The sequence below is a fragment of the Piliocolobus tephrosceles genome, chromosome 10 (assembly GCF_002776525.5).
Source record: "Piliocolobus tephrosceles isolate RC106 chromosome 10, ASM277652v3, whole genome shotgun sequence".
Lineage (NCBI taxonomy): Eukaryota > Metazoa > Chordata > Mammalia > Primates > Cercopithecidae > Piliocolobus > Piliocolobus tephrosceles.
In genome coordinates this window covers 31,945,327-31,952,458 of record NC_045443.1, presented here as the reverse complement: position 1 = coordinate 31,952,458, position 7,132 = coordinate 31,945,327, and the positions used below count along the sequence as shown (strand labels likewise).

Here is a 7,132-nt window from a genome sequence, read left to right as displayed (position 1 = left end):
AAAACGGTTTTTTTTGCTTCTTTTTTTGGGGAGCTTTTTTTTTTTTTTTTTTTGAGAGAGAGTCTCACTCCGACGGGGTTTCACCATGTTGGCCAGGCTGATCTCAAACTCCTGACCTCAAGTGATCTGCCCGCCTCCGCCTCCCAAAGTGCTGGGATTACCGGTGTAAGCCACCAGGCCTGGTCTTTTATTTATTTATTTTTTTGAGATGGAGGCTCGCTCTGTCACCCAGGCTGGAGTGCAGTGGCGCCATCTCGGCTCATTGCAACCTCCACCTCCCAGGTTCAAGCGATTCTCCTGCCTCACCCTCCTGAGTAGCTGGGACTACAGGCATGCACAACCATACCCAGCTAATTTTTGTATTTTTAGTAGAGACGGAGTTTCACCACGTTAGACAGGATGGTCTCAATCTCTTGACCTCGTGATCTGCCTGCCTCGGCCTCCCAACATGGTGGAATTAGAGGAGTGAGCCACCACGCCCAGCCCACACCTGGTCTTTTATGAGAAGCTTTCACTGAACATGAATTAGTTTTCTTTCATCCACATAGTATTCTGTTTCTCCAAGGTGCCTTATCTGCTGTGTGCTCTTTGTCTTGCATGATAGAGGCTTACTTTAGAGTTCTGGTAATTTTTGGTTTCTTACGATGAAGAGTGAAGGACTAAAGCTAATTGGAAGTTTGGAGTATATGGAGAGCTCTTACATTTCTGAGTTTACTTTAGGGCCATTTATTTGTTGGGTAATCTTAAATATCAGTTTGTCTTCTTTCCTCTTGGGCTGCTTAGATTCCTGAGAGAAAGGTGTGACAATCCCCTGCCTAGAGGGTAAAGATCTGGCTGACATGGTTTGGGCACTAAATGATTGATGAAGGCTGTGGGGCAGGAGTGGGGGGCTTAGCAATCAGCAAGCATGTGATTGTGTAAACCTCCATTTTTGTTTGGTACCAAAGCCCTCACCTGTACTTGATGTTTCCCAGTCCACAGACTCCAACTGCTGCTGAAACTAGAGAGAAACAGTCATCCAACAGCATGAGAGCGGTAGAAGACCTGTATCTGTTCGTGATTCTACGATATAATCATTTGTTTTCAATTTTTCTCTACTGTTGCCACATAATTCCGCTTTTTCAGTTATTTTGAGTTAGTCTGCAATCATCTCTTTGCTTTTTAGCTTTCAAAGGTTTATCATTGGCCAGGTGCGGTGGCTCATGCCTGTAATCCCAGCATTTGGGAGGCTGAGGCGGGCAGATCACCTGAGGTCAGGAGTTTGAGACCAGCCTGGACAACATGGTGAAACCCCGTCTCTACAAAAAATACAATAATTAGCCGTGTGTGGTGGCATGTGCCTGTAGTCCCAGTTACTTGGGAGGATAAGGCAGGAGAATGGCTTGAACCCAGGAGGTAGAGGTTGCAGTGAGCCAAGATTGTGCCACTGCAATTCAGCCTGGTGACAGAGTGAGACTCCATCTCAAAAAAAAAAAAAAAAAAAAAAAAAGAGAGAGAGAAATGTGAGGACTGGAGATTTGGGAGGGTCCAGGGGCAGAATTATATGATTTGGCCGTGTCCCCACCCAAATCTCATCTTGAATTTTAATTCCCATAGTCCCCACATGTTGTGTAAGGGACCTGGTGGGATATAATTGAATCATGGTGGCAGTTTCCCCCATGCTATTATTGTGATAGTAAGTTCTCATGAGATCTGATAGTTTCATAAGGAGATTGCCGCTTCGCTTGACTCTCATTCTTCCTGTCACCCTGTGAAGAAGAACGTGTTTGTTTCGCTTTCCACCATGATCATCAGTTTCCTAAGGCCTCCTCAGCCATGCTAAACTGTGAGTCAATTAAACTTCTTCCCTTTATAAATTACCCAGTCTTGCTGTGTGCGGTGGCTCACGCCTGTAATCCCATCACTTTGGGAGACCAAGGCGGGTGGATCACGAGGTCAGGAGATCGAGACCATCCTGGCTAACATGGTGAAACCCCGTCTCTACTAAAAAAAATACAAAAATTAGCCGGGCGTGGTGGCAGGCGCCTGTAGTCCCAGCTACTCAGGAGACTGAGGCAGGAGAATGGCATGAACTGAGGAGGCAAAACTTGCAGTGAACAGAGACCGTGCACCACCGCACTCCAGCCTGGGCGACAGAGCGAGACTCCGTCTCAAAAAATAGTAATAATAAATAATAAATAAATAAATAAATAAATAAATAAATAAATAAATAAATTACCCAGTCTTGGATGTGTTCTTAAAGTAGTATGAGAAATGACTAATACAAGCTCCTATTTCAATAAGTCATAAAAAGCAGTAAAAGGGCCAGGGCCAGGCATGGTGGCTCATGCCTGTAATCCCAGCATTTTGGGAGGCTGAGGTAGGCAGATCACCTGAGGTCAGGAGTTCAAGACCAGCCTGGGCAACATGGCAAAATACCATCTCTACTGAAAATACAAAAAATTAACCAAGTGTGGTGGCAGGCATCTGTAGTCCCAGCTACCTGGGAGGCTGAGGCAGGAGAATTGCTTGAACCCAGGAGGCAGAGGTTGCAGTGAGCTGAGATCACACCACTGAACTCCAGCCTGGGTGACAGAGCAAGATTCTGTCTCAAAACAAAACAAAAAATGGGTCAGGCACAATGGCTCACGCCAGTAATCTCGACAGTTTGTGAGGCTGAGGTGGGAGACTCACTTGAGCCCCAGAATTTGAGACCAGCCTGGGCAACATAGTGAGACCACATCTCTATTTATATAATCAAAAAAGAAAAAGAAAAAAAGGCAATATTCCTTTAATAGTGTGAATGTCTCAATGACAAGAAATCAGGTATTTCTATTCCCCTAGAGTTGTTTCTTTTCTTTTTTTTTTTTCCTCTCCCTCTGTTGCCCAGGCTGGAGTGCAGTGGCTCGATCTCTGCTCACTGCAACCTCTGCCTCCTGGGTTCAAGCGATTCTCCTGTCTCAGCCTCCTGAGTAGCTGGGATTACAAGTGTGCGCCACCATGCCTGGCTAATTTTTTTTGTATTTTTAGTAGAGACAGGGTTTCAGCATGTTGATCAGGCTGGTCTCGAACTCCTGACCTTGTGATCTGCCCACCTCGACCTTCCAAAGTGCTGGGATCATAGGCGTGAGCCACTGCACCCGGCCTACAGTTGTTTCTTACTCATCTGAAGAAGGCACTTGACATGTCCTGAAGTGGACAGTTAATTTAGATATTCCGCTGGGCAACTGTTACCTTCCTAAAATCAGATGAAGTGGTGATTAAGTTCAAATTTGTTTTCCCAAATAAGCCCAAAACACACTGAATATAAGTTCTCCATTTTTGCCAGATAATATAACCAAAGAAGAAAAGATAATGTTGATGTCCATGCTGAATTGGTTGATTTATTCTTTACTAACTATGGAATGAGTATATAATTATAGGTAAATTTACCTTTCATATAGCTTCGGGTATTAATACTCACTCTTCTTGTTTCTTATGTTTTTGTTTTTTCCCAAAATCTTAGATGATTCCTCAGGTGAATTTGTGTAGTTCTCCTCCACTAGTATGTTTCTGGCACAGTTGTTGATATGTTGAAAGGGATCTGGTCCTAACAAAATCTCTTTGTACTAGCCTGACATGATTACCATGACATTCCTCACATTTCAGATCTCCATCAGATGATGATATCTACCAGATGCTGTCTCCCCATTATCACAGCCCTGCAAGAAGGTCTGTTTATCTTTGCAATATATCTGTAGGCATAGGTGTTGTGGGTGACATGAGCTATTTTCTTGTCTCATGCTATTTGGCAAGAACTATTCTCACCTGTTTCGGACAAACTACAGGAGCCAAGTGTATCTGAAAAGCACTTATTTGGCCTGTAATAGGAATGTCATCTTAAATAAGTTCCTAGCCCAATAAGCCATACAAAGCAATCGGAGGCAGGCCGGGTGCGGTGGCTCACGCCTGTAATCCCAGCCCTTTGAGAGGCCAAAGTGAGTGGATTGCCTGAGGTCAGGAGTTCGAGACCAGCCTGACCAACATGGTGAACCTTCGTCTCTACTAAAAATATAAAAATTAGCCGGGTGTGGTGGCAGGTGCCTGTAATTCCAGCTACTTGGGAGGCTGAGGTAGGAGAATTGGTTGAACCCAGAAGGCGGAGGTTGCAGTGAGCCGAGACAGGGTCTTGGCACTCCATCCAGCCTGGACGACAAGAGCGAAACAACATCTCAAAAAAAAAAAAAAAAAGGCAATTGGAGGTAATTCTTTTATTTCTCTTCAACTTTCACTGATATCAAAATCCAATACTTTAACCAGATTTTCTGGCTGACAGGCTAAATGAGATCATCTTCACATTCAACATCTTTCTCTTCAGTTTCCTTCTTTTTATTTTAAAAAAAGTGTTTTTTTGTAGGTTGTGGGGAGGGGTGTTTGGCTATGTTGCCCAGGCTGGTCTTGAATTCCAGCCTCAAGTGATCCTCTTGCCTTGGCCTCCCAAAGTGCTAGGATTCAGGAGTGAACCACTGCCTGGCCCAGTTTTCTTCTTTACATCTGGTCTTGGTTCTGTCATTTAAGATTTTCAAATTAGAGCATCTCTTCTTTTTTTTTTTTTTGAGATGGAGTCTTGCTCCATCACCCAGGCTGGAGTGCAGTGGTGCGATCTCGGCTCACTGCAACCTCTGCCTCCCAGGTTCAAGCAATTCTCCTGACTCAGCCTCCTGAGTAGCTGGGACCACAGGCGCCCGCCACCATGCCCTTCTAATTTTTTGTATTTTTAGTAGAGATGGGGTTTCACTGTGTTATCCAGGATGGTCTAGATCTCCTGACCTTGTGATCCGTCCGCCTTGGCCTCCCAAAGTGCTGGGATTACAGGCATGAGCCACTGTGCCCAGTCGAGCATCTCTTATTTTCTCCACCCACAGGTAAAGAATATTTCCACCAATATTCCGAATTGTATTTTCTCAAGGCAATTTGATAAATCTGCACATTCTTGTCCTTTAAGCCAAGAGGCTTACCTATTAATAAGTAGGTGGAGCTGTACCTGGATATTAATTCAGTAGCATCACCTACGAGCAAAGTGTCCATTTGGGGTAATCAATATCATCACTAATTCTAATACAAAATATTTTGGCATAGTCATCAATGACATGTAATTCCTCAGAATAAGTGGCTGTCATTGCTTCAGTCTCTTAATTCTGCCTCTGGTAGCTCCCTGTGCTCCCTTCAGCCATGTGGCCCCTAGAGCAGCCCTGCGGCTGGTGCTGAGGTCCAGAAGCTCAGGGTGGAATTTTTATTTTCCAAATATTTTTTATCTGTGGTTGGTTGAATCCCCAGATGTGGAACCCACAAATACAGAGGGCCAACTGCGTGTGTGTGTGTGTGTGTGTTTGTGTACATGTTGAATGTTGGTGTTAGTTTATACTTTATGTTCATTTTTGAAAACTATCTTTTTTTGAGACAAGATCTTGCTCTGTTGCCCAGGTTGGAGTGCAGTGGTACTAATTGAGATACTCACTGCAATCTCAAATTCACGGGCTCAAGTGCTCCTCCTGCCTGCCTCAACCTCCCAAGTAGCTGAGAATACAAGTGTTTGCCACCACACCCAGCTAACTTTAAAATTTTTTGTAGCAGCTGGGTCTCACTATATTGCCCAGGCTGGTCTTGAACTCCTGGCCTCAAGTGATCCTCCCACCTCAGGCTCCCAAAGTGCTGAGATTGCAAGCATGAGCCACCACACCCAGTCTGAAATTTGGTATTTTCATTGTATTAGTCCATTCTTGCACTGTTTTAAAGAAATACCTGAAACTGGGTAATTTTTTTTTTTTTTTTTTTTTGAGACAGAGTTTTGCTCTCATTGACCAGGCTGGAGTGCAATGGCATGATCTTGGCTCACTGCAGTCTCTGCCTCTAGGGTTCAAACAATTCTCCCACCTTAGCATCCCAAGTAGCTGGGATTACAGGCATGTGCCACTATGCCCAGTTAATTTTGTATTTTTAGTAGAGACAGGGTTTTTCCATGTTGGTCAGGCTGGCCTCGAACCCCTGACCTCAGGTGATGCACCCACCTCAGCCTCCCAAAGTTCTGGGATTACAGGTGTGCACCACTGGAAACTGGGTAATTTATAAATAAAAGAGTAATTGGCTCACATTTCCACAGGCTGTACAGGAAGCATGCTGGGGAGGCCTCAGAAAACTTTCAATCATGGTGAAAGGCAAAAGAGAAGCAGGCACGTCTTACAGGGCTGGAGCACGAGGAATAGAGAGAGCAGAGAGGTGCTACATACTTTTAAACAACCAGATCTCCTGATAATTCACTCACTATCATGAGAACAGCACCAAAGGGGAAATCTGCACCCAGGATCCAATCATTTCCCACCAGACCCTACCTCCAACATTGGGGATTACAATTTGTCATGAGATTTAGGTAGGGACACAGACCCAACCATATCATTCATTATGACTCAATTTAAGTATTTCTTAAAATTAAAAAACATTTTTTTTTGTCTTGCAGTGGCAAATATTTCTTAATTTTTCTCATGACATCTGCTTGGTCCCAGAAGTTACTTAATGGTGCACTTTTAAGTTTCCAAGTAAATTTTAGGTAATCTTTTTTTTTTTTTTTTGAGACAGAGCTTTGCTCTTGTTGCCCAGGCTGGAGTGCAGTGGCGCGATCTCCCCTCACTGCAACCTCCACCTTCTGATTTCAAGAGATTCTCCTGCCTCAGCCTCCCGAGTAGCTGGGATTACAGATGCCTACCACCATGCTCGGCTGATTTTTGTATTTTTAGTAGAGACAGGGTTTTACCATGTTGGCCAGGCTGGTCTCATACTCCTGACCTTGTGATCCACCTGCCTCAGCCTTCCAAAGTGCTGGGATTACAGGCACGAGACACCACGCCCGGCCAATTTTAAGTAATCTTTAACTTTAAAATTTTAATTGCCAGAAGGTCAGAGACTGTGGCCAATAGAATATTCTGATTAGTAGATATTTTTTTCCCTCCATTCTAACTCTAATGCCTTTTCCTCGAGCTAAAGCTTTTCTTCTTAACTCTGTCTTCCTCTAGAGTAAGGAAGACATTTTTGGGAGGTTCTTATTTTCCTCTGACCCCTGGCCACTAGTCCAACTAGTGCAACACATACCTGAATCTTAGAGTAAGTGGAGCATAGGATT

At 44.1% G+C, this 7,132-nt stretch overlaps 1 pseudogene; it reads right to left on the bottom strand.

Moving 5' to 3' along the window:
* Positions 1-3,431: 3,431 nt before the first annotated feature.
* Positions 3,432-5,192, bottom strand: LOC111540576 (annotated as a pseudogene).
* Positions 5,193-7,132: the final 1,940 nt, after the last annotated feature.